Source organism: Moschus berezovskii, chromosome 28 (genome assembly GCF_049115385.1).
Source record: "Moschus berezovskii isolate FMDL1 chromosome 28, NW_MosBer_1.0, whole genome shotgun sequence".
NCBI lineage: Eukaryota > Metazoa > Chordata > Mammalia > Artiodactyla > Moschidae > Moschus > Moschus berezovskii.
In genome coordinates, this window is record NC_142487.1 from 23,633,335 (window position 1) to 23,649,214 (window position 15,880).

Here is a 15,880-nt window from a genome sequence, read left to right on the forward strand (position 1 = left end):
CATGTGCCTACACATTCCACCTGTAATCGTGGAATGCAAAGCCTCCCTCCCAGATAAGGATATTATATGCAGCAGACAGCAAGCAGGAGGTGGGGGAGATTTGGCAGAAGACACGTTGGGGCTTAGGGCCTCATATGGTGTCCCCTAAGCTGGTATACCACGTGTGTAAGGCCACGAATGTCTGGACCTGCACTTGTTTAGGCTCCAGACACCTACATCTGAGACAGAACATTTTTCGGGGGACGGAGGGGTGGCAAGTGATCCATGCAGTCCTTTCTCAGCTTTCAGAATTAAATCTAATTAGCCAAAATAAGAATTCTATAAGCAGCTTAAAGCCAAATGGGAAATCCTTGCAGAGTGGAAAGCTAGATCAGATGAATACGAAAGATTAAAGAGAAATAGTGATGTCCGGTGGGATAAAAATGGCAAAACCAGAAGATTTTACACTTAAGCTGAAAGATGCAGTGAGAATAAGAAAAGGATAAAGGCAAATATCCTTTAAGCAGATTCAAGTCAAGCAAAACACTCAAATCAGAAGGTTGGCAAGGGAAGATACACAGAGCAGTAGAAGAATGTTTTCATGCACTAGTTGCGTATGAATATACAAACCCTGATCGTGTGAGGATAGAAAAGAACTGACCAAAGAAACCTTACCATCACTGTCGTTTTCAGCATTTGTTGCTTAGAGAAAATTTTTAATTCTATTTTTAAAAATTTTTATTGAAGTATAATATAAAGAATTTTTATCATGAAATGAATGAAGGTCCAATATAATGGTTAAACTTTTCAACATCATGTGAATAGCAGTTTACATAAAATTACAACAGTTGATTTAAACTGATACTAACCCTGTCACAGGTCACTTTTCCCCTATGTGTCTTTCCTGAGTGGGGATGACAGAGAGACGTAATTTAATAATGTAGGAGAACGAGTAGCGTCACATTTAATATTGAGTTTATAGTCATCTCTCTTCTCAGTGTGTGTTCAAGTACATTTTTTACATCTCCACTATTTCATATATTACACACAGGAGAGACAGAAGACAGCAGGGTGTGTCATTAGTGAGAACAAAAATTTAGCAGTAAAGTTCTGCCACTCAGAAAGCTCAACCCGTTATGTCCTGCAGAAAGAAGATGAACCAAGGTCAAGGAGTGCCTTTAAGAGAGGACGGAAATGAAATTTAACTGTAGTCTGTTTGACTACACGTCACCAAATAGGTCTGTAGTGGTGCCTATGATTAGTGTGTAAGAATTATACCTATCAGCTCATACATACTTTTGTTCACCTGAAATTGCCACCTTACATGGACACAGTTCAGTTCAGTTCAGTTCAATCGCTCAGTTGTGTCCGACTCTTTGCGATCCCATGAATCACAGCACGCCAGGCTGTCCTGTCCATCACCAACTCCCGGAGTTCACTCAAACTCATGTCCATCGAGTCGGTGATGCCATCCAGCCATCTCATTCTCTGTCGCCCCCGTCTCCTCCTGCCCCCAATCCCTCCCAGCATCAGAGTCTTTTCCAGTGAGTCAACTCATCGCATGAGGTGGCCAAAGTATTGGAGTTTCAGCTTTAGCATCAGTCCTTCCAATGAACACCCAGGATTGATCTCCTTTAGAACGGACTGGTTGGATCTCCTTGCAGTCCAAGGGACTCTCAAGAGTCTTCTCCAGCACCACAGTTCAAAAGCATCAATTCTTCAGTGATCAGCTTTCCTCACATGGACACAGGACTCCCTTAAAAAAATACACCATTTCCCTCTGTGGAGTGGATCTCTTTGATTTCCTTGTTAGAGAGAAAAGTCCCCATTAGACCTACAAAACTGATGGAACCTTGGTTTATGTGAAGATTACAAAGATGGACTATACAGAGAGACCTCTTTTCTGCTCCTTGACTGAAGTTAAAGCAGCTGAAATCAAACAAAAGGAAAGAGTTGAAGAAAGTGACACTCCAGTGGGGGATCCAGGAAACGGATCAAATGAAAAATGATTTGAACAATTTGTCAGTGTTATGAAAGCTGGTGCTGTTGTTGTGGAAAAAGAAATGAATGTATCCTTTCTCTCTCCAAGCGATTTAGTCCCAATTAATATTATACACAAGGGTACTGCATGGCCGTATTAGACAATGGATATCTGACATCTGAAAAGCAGTTACTTTAGGCTTTTATTATTTTTAGTGATGTATTTGTTTCAAAGTATGATTCTTCAATAAAATAACTTATGTGGTTGATATTACAAATTGCTTGAGCAAGAAAAGGAAATAGAAATCTAAGATGAGATTTAAAAAAAAATCTTGGATACAATGGAATTTGTACATTTAAATGTACAAGTTTACAAGTTTATTCAAAATACTAAACACACTTCTGCTTTCAGAGCTTGCAGCTCACTAACACAGATATCCTCAGTGATGCTCCAAATATTTATTTTCAAGGGTGAATTTTATTTCTGAAAATAACTATGAGTTATTTTGAGTCAAGACTTTGGGTAACTCAAAAGCTTTTAGGCTGAGTTTCCTCATATGTTTAACATTGGTTCAGATGCATGAGTGACTACTCTCATGAGATAAACTTCGTATCCTGATGTATTTGATAAAATGAAATTAGTTTCACTTTGTAATTAGAGCTTGTACCTGAATCAAAGGAGGCCAATGACCACTCATGCATCATTTCATTTTTAGGCTTTGCATTTTCTTTTTTGAGTTAAATTAAATACATTGTTACTCACTTGATCTCTGAGAAGGAGGCTGGTGATTACAACAGAAGGTGAAAGGAGAATTAGTTGGTCATATCTAGGTTGGGAGACAAAAGGAAAAAGCTGGCACTGTGTGGGCTAAGTTAACCTCACAGTAGGCTTGCCTCTAAATGATCAGTCCAAAGCTCATTGTCCAAAAATGAATGAAAGTGTTAGTTGTTCAGTTGTGTCCAACTCTTTGAGACTCCATAGACTGTAGCCCACCAGGCTCCTCTGTCCACGCGATTCTCCAAGCAGGAATACTGGAGTGGGTTGCCATGCCCTTCTCAAGGGGCTCTTCCCCACCCAGGGATCGAACCCCGGTCTCCCATATTGCAGGCAGATTCTTTGCTGTTTGAGCTACTTGGAAGGGAGCAGTAGATAAATGCTTGGGTTGAGCAATAATTTGTCTCCAAGGAGAGAAGTTGAGAGTGTTGGGTGGGGTCAGGCAGGAGGGAGAGGCCACAGTAGACAAGCCACCTGGGAGTGAGGAGCGGAAGAGGGAGAAGGAGCCATCGTCCCGCAAGCAGGGCTCAGACCTAGAGGAAAGCTGGACCCTTGGGTGGAGAAACCAAAATGGAAGGATTGTGCAGATGTGCAGATTGTGCAAAGCCAGGGAGGAGGAGGATTTGCCTCAAGGCCTCATCCAGGTTCACTGGATCCTGGCAGCTGAACTCCTTTCAGACTCATCCATCAGACATTCTGGGCTTTGAGCTCTCATTGTATTCTCAACGCTGTGTTCATTCCTGGGGACACAGATACAAGTGAGACCCAGCCTCGAAGCTGGTTTGAAGAGGACACAGTCGGGAAATACTACCCAGACAATTGCAGTTCAGGGCTTTATTGGAGAGAAGAGTAGAGCAGGAGCAGCTGACTCAACTGAGCATGGACAGTGGTGATGAGGGAAGAAGTTCCCGAAGCAAAGGCAGCCAGCCCGAGGCCTAAGATGCTGAATAGGTGTCGTCCAGGGAAAGACGTTGGGGGGAGGCATTCTAGACAGAGGAGGGTGGCCTGAACCAGGAAGGGAAGTGTGAGAATGTGATGCACTCTGGGAATTAAATTGAAATAGTTGGGTACCATGCAAGAGTGGAATGGAATGGGCAGTGATGCTGGTGATCATCATTATGAAGAATGGACGCTACTCTAAGGGAGTTGGAATTTTTCTGCAGTCTCAGTAGCCAGGTCTCAGGCTCCCAATATACTCCTGTGATGGTTGACTTTATGTGTTTGCTTGACTAGGCCAAGAGGTGACCGGACATTTGGTCAGACATTATTCTGGGTGTGTCTGTGAGAGTGTTTCTGGATGAGCTTTATGTTTGAATTACTAGACTGAATCTAGCAGATAGCCCTCTCTAAAGGAGGTGGGCCTTATCTGATTGAAAACTCAAATAGAACAAAAATATTGCTTAGAGGAAAACTCCTTCTCCCCTACTGCCTTGAGCTGGGACATCGGTCTTTTCCTGCCTTTGGACTGGAACTGGAAAGTCAGCTCCTCCTAGGTCTTGACCTTCCTTGCTGGCTTTTGGGTTGGAATTCACATCATGCGTCCCCAGCTTACCAACCAACCACAGATCATGGAACTTGTCTGACTCCACAGTCATTGTGAGCCAGGTCCTTATAAGGAGCTCCACATAATGTTTGGTGAATGAACATGAAAAAAAAGAGCTTCCTTCCTTCCTCTCTCCCTCTCCCCTACCTCCCTCACTCCTTCCTTCCTTTTTACTTTCTTTCTTTCTTCTTGGTTCTGTTTCTCTAGAAAACTCTAGTACAACCTTTCTGGTTATGATTGGTTCAGCATGATAAGACTGAACTTCTAGGCATAGGGCATAAGTGGTTTCAACTGCTAGAGGTGGGATAAGTCTGAGAATGACATTTGGTTTTTGTCTTAGAAACTAATATATTACATAAATAGGATTACATATAATGTTAAGCTATGTCCCTGAATATCCCTCAGATATGCAGATGATACCACTGTAATGGCAGAAAACGAAGAGGAACGAAAGACCATCTTGATGAAGGCGAAATGCTGGCTTAAAACTCAACATTCAAAAAACTAAGATCATGGCATCTGGTCCTATCACTTTATGGCAAATAGATGGGGAAAAACTGGAAACAGTGTCAGATTTTATTTTCTTGGGCTCCAAAATCATTGTGGACGGTGACTGCAGTTATGAAATTGAAAGACATTTGCTCCTTGGAAGAATAGCTATGACAAGCCTAGACAGTGTATTAAAAAGCAGACATCACTTTGCCAACAAAGGTCCATATAGTCAAAGCTATGGTTTTTCCAGTAGTCATGTATGGATGTGAGAGTTGGACTATAAAGAAGGCTGATCACTGAAGAATTGCTTTCAAGCTGTGGTGCTGGAGATGACTCTTGACCGTCCCTTGGACTGCAAGGAGAACAAAACCAGTCAATCCTAAAGGAGATCAACCCTGAATATTCATTGAAAGGATTGGTGCTGAAGCTCCAATACCTTGGCCACCTGATACGAAGAGCCGACTTATTGGAAAAGGCCCTTATGCTGGAAGACTGAAGGAAAAAGAAGGGGACGACAGAGGCTGAGATGGTTGGATGGCATCACTGACTCAATGGACATGAGTCTGAGCAAACTCAGGGAGATGGTGATGAACAGGGAAGCCTGGTGTGCTGCAGCCCATGGGATCGCAAAGAGTCAGACACGACTGAGCGACTGAACAGTGTCCCTGAAGATCTCCCTTTAAGCAAAAGAAATGAATTGTGTTGATTCGGAGTTTTGGTTATCTGCTTATCAACACATTAACTGAATGTCTGCCAAGTTTATGTGCAATGCCTTCATTTACTTGTTGAGAGATTTACAAAATTAAGGGTATATCCAAAACATAGATGTTATTTAACAAAAGATCAAAATTTCTGTGATTGTTTTGTACTAGTTCCATTGTATTGCAACATTAGGTTTATTAAATAAACTTTAAGGTTACCGTTTTGCCATATGTCGAGAGTTTATTTCAGCTTTTTAATGTTGAGACAATTGGACTAGTGTTAATAAACTATTTCAAGTGCATTTTGTAATTGGTTGCTCTTTTACAGATTTTTTAACAATACAATCAAAAGAAGCCATTTAAGTTTGAAGGAGACTTGCCAAGGTCATTTCCAAGTTTATGTGCTCCTGGGCTGGCGATTGAGACTGGATGTTTTATTGAGGAAGTGCTTCGTCTCTATGACAGCATGGCTTTTGTTCTGTATGTTAAGAAGACTTATGTGCTCTGATAACATTTTATTAACAAGCCATTCTGAATATTTCTAGAAGGTTATGTTTCCAAAGAAATTTCTAAATTATGTACTAACTTGTTACTTGGCCAGCTTTTCAATTTTATGTCATTAAAAAAAAAAATAAATGCAGACAACAGTAGCAAATTATAGCAGCATAAAACCCCATTGTAACACCACATTCTACAAACTTGAATGGAGAATAAAATAGAATGGGATATGCTAGATAAGGCATAATAAATAGTAAGTATATTGAATATGTTGCAACTTGCTTGGAAAATTAGAGTGATTTCCCAATAGAAGTATTTTAATGTGCAAATTTCCTAAGTTGTAAAACTCAAAACAAAAAACCACCACAACGACACTAAAACCACTCACAGCTAAGGTATCACCTGCCTAGAAACAGTTTAACTGATTTTTAAATAAGCCTTCCTAGTGATGCTTTGCCAAAGGAATGGGGTCTCTCTTGTTCCTGTTGTGGAATTGTTTCCAAGTAAAGTGGGAGATCTGTTTGTTTCTTGCGGACCTCCCGTGGCCTCCTAATCACTAATGTCAACAGGGAGGTAGAATTCTAGAGGCCTCCCTCTGGACAAGCTGATGCAATGAGAGAACTTTAGGTTATAATCAGGTTAATTGCTTGAAAACATAAATGAAATACAGAAGGCTCATCATTTCATATGTTGATATGAATGTTTGCTTTCATTTTGTGGAAGACAGTGCTGCTTCTAGCAGAACTCCTAATCAGTAATTTTATTTGGCCTGGCAATGTGATATTGTTCTGATATCAATAGATGGGCTGGAGCAGGATCAATTTTCAGTAGGTAGCCTTTCACCTGATCCTTCTATTTTGATCAGAATTCTTTAGCCGTGCTCCTGGATCTGCCAGGTGTTCCTAAGTCCAGGAGCTTTTGGTTATAGTGAAGCTTGTGGGCTGCAGCTGAGGTTTTCCACACCGTGACAGTTGTGGAGGAAAAGATCCAGGATCGAAAGTGATCCTCAGTACAACTTAGAACAACTTTTCAGTACCTCCAGCTCTCAGTTTTTCTGGAGTTTTGTTGTGTCTTACTCTTGTTGGTTTCCCCTCCAACAGGCACCTAGTTTTTAACCTTCTCCTCTGCTAAGTCAGTTGATACTGAAGTTTTATTTTCATGCTTCCAACAAATGATTGACCTCTCTTAGGTTACTGTCAGAACTCTTCTTGGTTGATGCCTTCATAATTTTTATTTCTTTTTTTTTCAGTCCTTTCCTATCATTTTAGTGGAATTTTAGAGAGAGATGAAAGAAGTTCAGTTCCTCATGCTTAGAAATCCCTATGAATTTTTTATTTCAAGGCAGTACTATGATTATCCTCTTTTTTTTTTTTTTGTATATTGGAGTGCCTCCAGAGATCAGGATGACAGTACTGGAATGTGTTTTTCATTGATGTAGAATGTAGTTGCTACCACTCCTTCATGAAAAAACTCTCAGTTCACTATGAATAGAGGGGAACTTCTTCAACTTGATGACGATTATGTACAGAAAACCTATAGCTAACATTGCCCTCAGTGGTAAGAAACTCAAAGCTTTCCCACTAAGATCAGGTACAAGGCAACGATGTCCCTTCTTATAAGTCCTTTTCAACATTACACTGAAAGTTCTACTAATGCAGTAAAACAAAGAAAGAAAATAAAAGCATATACACATTGGGAATGAGTGCACAAATCTGTCTTTGTTCAGAGATTACATGACCACTGTGTAAATCTGAGAGAGTGAAAACACACCACAACCTCTTGGTACTAAAAAGTCATTATATCAGGGTTTCATGATACAAGGTTAATAAAAAGTCAGTCACTTAACTATATAACAGAAATGAACAAGAGGAATTTGAGTTAAAAACATAATACCATTTACATTAGCATCCCCCCAAATGAAATATGCAGATGACACCACCCTTATGGCAGAAAGTAAAGAAGAACTAAAGAGCCTCTTGATGAAAGAGGGCAATTAAAAAGTTGGCTTAAAGCTCAACATTCAGAAAACTAAGATCATAGCATCTGGTCCCATCACTTCATGGCAAATAGATGGGGAAACAGTAGAAACAGTGAGAGACTTTATTTTTGGGAGCTCCAAAATCACTGTAGATGGTGACTGCAGCCATGAAATTAAAAGATGCTTGCTCCTTGGAAGAAAAGTTATGACCAATCTAGACAGAATATTAAAAAGCAGAGACATTACTGTGTCAACAAAGGTCCGTCTCATCAAGGCTATGGTTTTTCCAGTGGTCATGTATGGATGTGAGAGTTGGACTATAAAGAAAGTTGCTGCTAAGTCACTTCAGTTGTGTCCAACTCTGTGCGACCCCATAGATGGCAGCCCACCAGGCTCCCCCATCCCTGGGATTCTCCAGGCAAGAACACTGGAGTGGGTTACCATTTCCTTCTCCTAATAAAGAAAGCTGAGCGCAGAAGAATTAATGCTTTTGAACTGTGGTGTTGGAGAAGACTCTTGAGAGTCCCTTGGACTGCAAGAAGATCCAACCAGTCCATCCTAAAGGAAATCAGTCCTGAATGTTCACTGGAAGGACTGATGTTGAAGCTGAAACTCGAATACTTTGGCCACCTGATGCAAAGAGTTGACTCATTTGAAAAGACCCTTATGCTGGGAAAGACTAAAGGTGGGAGGAGTAGGGGATGACAGAAGATGAGATAGTTGGATGGCATCACTGACTCAATGGACGTGAGTTTGAGTAGGCTCTGGGATTTGGCGATGGACAGGGAGGCCTGGCGTGCTGCAGTCCATGGGGTCACAAAGAGTCAGACATGACTGAGTGACTGAACTGAACTGAAAGCTAAAAAAATATGTATAAAGTCTACATGAGAAAAACTACAAAACTCTTATGACTGAGATCAAGAAGAACTAAATAAATAGATAGTCCATGTTCATGGATGGTGTGGTGATTTACTTGCTAAATCGTGTTTGACTCCTGTGACCCCATGGACGATAGCCCTCCAGGCTCCTCTGTCCATGGGATTTTCCAAGCAAGAATACTGGAGTGGGTTGACATTTCTTTCTCCAGGGAATCTTCCTGACCCAGGGGTCCAACCCAGGTCTCCTGCACTTCAGGTAGATTCTTTACTGACTGGGCTACCATCATGGATAGGAAGACTCCATATTGTCAAGATGTTTGACCAACTTGATCTGTAGATTTAGTGCTGTCTTATTCAGAATCCCAGCAAGTTATTTTGACAAATTGATTCTAAAGTTTATATGGAGAGGTAAAGGACTCAGAATAGCCAACTCAATATTGAAAAGAGAATTATAAAGTTGGAGAACTGATGCTTTCTGACTTCAAGAATTACTATAGAGCTATAGTAATCAAGACAATGTAGCATTGAGGCAGGAATAGACAAACAAGTCACTGGAACGGGGTAGAGAGCCTAGGAACCCTCATAAACGCAGTGAACTGATCTTTGACAAACGAGTAAAGGCAATATAGGGAGTAAAGATAGTCTCCTTAGCAAATAGTGCTAGAACAACAGGACATGCATATGCAAAAAAAAAAAGAGAATCTAGACCCAAACCTTACATCCTTCACAAAAGTCAACTCAAGATGGATGATAGACCTAAATGTAAAATGAAAAACTATAAAATTTTTAGGAGATAACATAGAAGAAAATCTAGATGACTTTGGGTATGATGCTGCCCTTCTAGATATAACAAGAAAGACATCATCCACGAAAGAACTAGTTGATAAGCAAGGTTTCATTAAAATGAAGAAGTTCTGCTCCATGAATGACACCATCAAAAGAATGAAAGGGCAAACCACAGACTGGAAGAAAACAGGTGCAAAAGTCACAACAGGTGTGACTGTTATCCCAAATATACAAAGACACTGAAAACTCAACAATAAGAGAACAAACAACCTGATTTAAAAATGGGCCAACGACCTTAGCAGGTAGCTCAGTAAAGGAAATACAAAGATGGCAAATAAGAAAGTGAAAAGGTGTGCCACGTCACATGTCATCAGAGAAATGCAAATGAAAACGAGGTGCCACTGCACACCTGTTGAAGGGCCGAACTCTGAAACACAGATGACACCAAATGTTGGTGAGCACGCAGAACAGCAGGGCTCTCATATATTGCTGATGGGGATGCAAAAGGTCCAGCAATGTGGAAGACAGTCTGGTGTTTTTTTCCCAAAGCTAAACATACAATGAATTATACAGTCCTGCAGTCTCACTCCTTGCTGTTGGAAAAGAGTTGAAAACTTATGTCCACATACAAACCTGCACAGGGATATTCATAAAAGTTCTGTTCATAATTGCCAAAACTCGGAAGCAACCAAGATGTCCCTCCATAGGCGAATGGATACTTAAACTGTGATACATCCAGATGTCTGGATACATCCAGACAATGGAATAGCAACACTAAAAAGAAATGAGCTATCAAGCCATGATCAGACATGGAGGAAGACATTAAGTGAGAGGAGCCGATCTGAAAAGGACGCGTACAGTGTGATTCCAACTGTACAACGTTCTGGGAAAGGCAAAACTCTGGGGACAAGAAGAAGATCAGTTATTACTAGGAGTGCGGGTCAGAAGAGGGAGGGATGCGTAAGCAGAGGACAGAGGATTTGTAGGGCGGTGAAAATACTCAGTATGATATGATGATGGATATATGTCATTATGGCTTCCCTGGTGGCTCAGTGGTAAAGAATCTGCCTGCCAGGAGACTCAGGTTTGATCCCTGGGTCAGGAAGTTTCCCTGGAGAGGGAAATGGCAACCCACTCCAATATTCTTGCCTGGGAAATCTCATGGACAGAGGAGTCTGCTGGGCTACAGTCCATGGAGACTCAAAAAAGCTGGTCATGACTTAGAGACCAACACACAGACACACATAAGTCACTACATATTTGTCCAAACACCTAGAATGAACATTACCAACAGGGAATATTATGGCCTCTGAGTGACTATGATGTGTCAATGTGGGTTCATCGTTGGGACAAATGTACTGTGTTTGGAGCAGGGAGTGTGTGGGGAGTCTCTGTACCTTCTTAGTTTTTTTTGTGAACCTCAACTGCTCTGAAAGAGTTAAGTCTTTTTAGAAACAATGCAGTTGCTTGGGCATGGTTAACAGAAAATCGGGGAAGGCTCCTCAGAATGCTACCTGCGTGATGTTTTAAGGGTCCGAGAGTCAACACAACTTGGCAACTGAGCAACAGCCACAGTGAGAGAGATGCCATACAAAGAGCAGAATGAGCCCGGGGAACAGAACCGGCCCAATCACAAGGACTTAGGTGTTGGAGTAAGAGGCTTCCGCATAAGTCTATGCTTTGAATTTGTTTCCCAGCCCAGCCTTCCATGGAATCTCATGTGATTCTAACTAGGAGAAGAATAGCTAGAAGCCAAAATGAAAAGAGTAAAGCTCTGTGAGATATTCGGATCTCAGAAGTTCTCCTTTGGGACTGTCTCCAGCCTAGTTCAGTAAGGAACCCGACATACATGCTCAGCACAGCTCTTAGACTAGTAACACAAGTCGAACGGTCTAGAATTCTAGGCTCGAAACTTTGAGATCACAGACAGACCACATTTCCCTTGTTTTCTGCTGCGTCCCCAGGATCTAGCATAGTACTGGAGAATCAATAAATACTAGTTGAATGATTGATTGCCTGGCTGTTGGAACGTGTAGCCTAAAGGTTGTTGTATTCGCTTAATTCAAGTTTCCTTGAGAAGTACTGAGAGGGATAAAGGAGAATGAGAGAAGATCCCCATCCCCAGGAAGGAAAGTACTGCAGGGAGACAAGGCGTGGATAGTACTTCTGTACTGAAGCTGGGCAGGATCAATGGTACAGGATGGTCCTGGTAATGAATGAAGATTTATACGTTTCTAACTTCCCTGGTGGCTCAGACGGTAAAGTGTCTGCCTACAATGCAGGAGACCCGGGTTCAATCCCTGGGTCGGGAAGATCTCCTGGAGAGGGCAATGGCAACCCACTCCAGTATTCTTGCCTGGAAAATCCCTTGGACAGAGGAGCCTGGTGGTCCAAGGGGTCACAAAGAGTCGGACACGACTGAGCGACTTCACATACGTTTCTAAACTAAGATCAGGGCTTCCCTGGTGGCTCAGAGGTTAAAGCATCTGCCTCCAATGCGGGAGACCCGGGTTCTATCCCTGGGTTGGGAAGATCCCCTGGAGAAGGAAATGGTAACCCACTCCAGTATTCTTGCCTGGAGAATTCCATGGACTGAGAAGCCTGGTAGGCTACAGTCCACGGGGTCGCAAAGAGTTGGACACGACTGAGCGACTGAACGGAACGGAACAGAAACTAGGATCATGGCATACGATCCCATCACTTCGTGGCAAATAGATGGGGAAACAGTGGAAACAGTGGCAGACTTTATTTTTGGGGGCTCCAAAATCACTGCAGATGGTGATTGCAGCCATGAAATGAAAAGACGCTTACTCCTTGGAAGGATAGACAGCATATTAAATAGCAGAGACATTACTTTGTCAACAAAGGTCCATCTCGTCAAGGCTATGGTTTTTCCAGTGGTCATGTATGGATGTGAGAGTTGGACTATAAAGAAAGCTGAGCACAGAAGAATTAATGCTTTTGAACTGTGGTGTTGGAGAAGACTCTTGAGAGTCCCTTGGACTGCAAGGAGATCCAACCAGTCCATTCTAAAGGAAATCAGTCCTAAATATTCATTGGAAGGACTGATGTTGAAGCTGAAATTCCAATACTTTGGCCACCTGATGCAAAGAGCTGACTCATTTGAAAAGACCCTGATGCTGGGAAAGATTGAGGGCAGGAGGAGAAGGGGATGACAGAGGATGAGACGGTTGGATGGCATCACCGAGTCAATGGACATGAGTTTGAGTAGACTCCGGGAGTTAGTGATGGACAGGGAGGCCTGACGTGCTGTGGTCCATGGGGTCGCAAAGAGTCAGAGACAACTGAGCGACTGAACTGAACTGGGACTTGTTAGGTGAAAATGGTGGGTGCATGGGGAGCTCAGAAACCTGCAGTGATGTGAGATGGACAGGAATGGCAAGCATAAAGCAAGACCAAGGCAAGAGCTTGGGAAGGTGGATGTGTGGTCTTACCAGAGCCTCAGGGCCAGGTGTGAGTTCAAGGAACACAGTGGGAAGGGCATGGAATTGTGAATTAAAAAGTGGATCTGGGGACTTCTGGTAAAGAACCCACCTGCCAATGAAGGAGATTTAAGAAATGCAGATTCAACCCCTGGGTCGGGAAGATCTAGAGGAGGGCGCAGTACACAAAGATCATGGCATCTGGTCCCATCACTTCATGGGAAATAGATGGGGAAACAGTGGAAACAGTGTCAGACTTTATTTTTTTGGGCTCCAAAATCACTGCGGATGCTGATTGCAGCCATGAAATTAAAAGACGCTTACTCCTTGGAAGGAAAGTTATGACCAATCTAGACAGTATATTAAAAAGCAGAGACATTTCTTTGCCAACCAAGGTCTGTCTAGTCAAGGCTATGGTTTTTCCAGTGGTCATGTATGGATGTGAGAGTTGGACTGTGAAGAAAGCTGATTGCCGAAGAATTGATGCTTTTGAACTGTGGTGTTGGAGAAGACTCTTGAGAGTCCCTTGGACTGCAAGGAGATCCAACCAGTCCATTCTAAAGGAGATCAATCCTGGGTGTTCATTGGAAGGACTGATGCTAAAGCTGAAACTGCAATACTTTGGCTACCTCATGCGACGAGTTGACTCACTGGAAAAGACTCTGATGCTGGGAAGGATTGGGGGCGGGAGGAGAAGGGGACGACAGAGAATGAGATGGCTGGATGGCATCACCGACTCGATGGACATGAGTTTGAGTGAACTCCGGGAGTTGGTGATGGACAGGGAGGCCTGGCGTGCTGTGATTCATGGGGTCGCAAAGAGTCGGATATGACTGAGCGACTGAACTGAACTGAAACCACTCCAGTATTCTTGCCTGGAGAATCCCATGGACAGAGGAGCCTGGAGGGCTACAGTCCTTAAGGTTGCACAGAGTTAGACAAGACTGAAATGACTTAGCATGCATGCACTGGGGACTTCCCTGATGGTCCAGTGGTTAAGACTGTGCTTCTGCTGCAGGGGGCGAGGGGGGCAAGTTTGATTCTTGGTTGGGAAACTAAGATCCTGCCTGCCATGCAGTGTGGCCAAAAATAAATAAATCGATAAATAAATAAAAGGTGGGTCAGGGTTTAAATTCTGATCCAGCCACTAAATGGCTGTGTGAGCTGCCTTTTATCCACGGATTATGGAGACAAAAGAGAAGTAGGTGTGTGAGTGCTTGTAAATATTCAATAAGTGCTGGTAAAATGCAGGAGAAAAGTAGGAAACTGAGTTGGAAAGACGGGCCGAAAGGCATGTTCTGGTTGGGCTTGCATGTCAGCCGGAGGAATGTTAGCTGGTAAGGTGAGAATTGAGGAAGACTTCAGTGGCGGTGGCATGTAGGCGGGTCTGTGGGAGTAGAATGCAGAGGGAAGCCAGTTAACTAAGTGATTATAATAAATGACCTTTGAAATCAGGAAGGCCTGAATTGTTTCGGTGGAAGTGAGAATGGAAAGAAGGGACGGCTGCCCTGGCAGCGCAGCGGGAGTCAGGAGAACTTGGCAGGAGTCAGGATGTTTCCCAGGTTTGCTTTTGTGCTGAGGCTGAGAATAACAGGCCAGGTGGAATTCTTGGGATCACAGCTGAAACCACAACAAGCTCCTATTTCTTGCACAGCTACTGTGTGTCAGGCACACGCCCAGGCCCATGGAATCTACAGCAGCTTAACGAGGACAATGAGTCATGCAGAGGCCAAGGATGATGTCCAGAACCATCCCTTTAGTTAAATGTCAGAGTCAGAATCTAAGTCCAGGCTGGCTTGATTTCAAAATTCACGCTCTTAACCATGCTTCTAAGTGCAAAACTCAAATAAGTTATCATGCTTGCATTTATTGATGACTGACCATGTGCTGTTTGGAGAAGGAAATGGCAACCCACTCCAGTGTTCTTGCCTGGAGAATCCCAGGGACAGGAGAGCCTGGTGGGCTGCCGTCTATGGGGTCGCACAGAGTTGGACACGACTGAAGTGACTTAGCAGCAGCAGCAGACCATGTGCTGTATGCTTTATAAAGGTTTAGAGTCTGAAAGTTAATGGTTACCCTTTGACTATTTCCAACATTCAGGGTGATAAAGGATATACTTAAAACTACTAGTAGATAGCAGACAAAAGCACTGATGTTTTAATGGAGTACGACTACTGTGTAATCCCTGCAGTATGCCATAATGGGTAAATGGCGGCCTCCTAGCTTTTGTACCAGATCCAAGCCATAAGACATTCATAGCAGTTTGCCTTCAGAAAGAAATGACTCGGTCAAGCAGACTCAGTCTAATGACTCAGGCCTGTGTGGTTTGCCCAAACAGGAGGGACAGGGAGAAAGACAGCTTGGCTTCAGCTCTCTCACACTGGTGAGGCCCCTCTCAGGTGGCTTGAGGGCAGTTTTGCTCTGTAGCCCGAACCTGCAGGGAGTAAACTGTTCTGCTTTGGAAGCACATTCAGGACCTCTGTGAATGTGTTTGGCCCCAGGGATTATCTTGTTTCATTTTAAAGTGTTTACTTATGTGGCTGCATCAGGTCTCAGTTGTGGCATGTGGGCTCTTCATTGTGGTGTGTGGGTTTCTCTCTAGTTGTGGTGCTCGGGCTCAGTAGTTGTGGTGCTCAGGCTCAGTAGTTGTGGTGCCTCGGGCTCAGTAGTTTTGGTGCATGGGCTCAGTAGTTGTGGTGCACAAACTTAGTAGTTGTGGTGCTCAGGCTCAGTAGTTGTGGTGTTTGGGCTCAATGGTTGGGTGCTCAAGCTCAGTAGTTGGGTGCTCAGGCTTAGTAATTGTGGTACTCGGGCTCAGTAGTTGTGG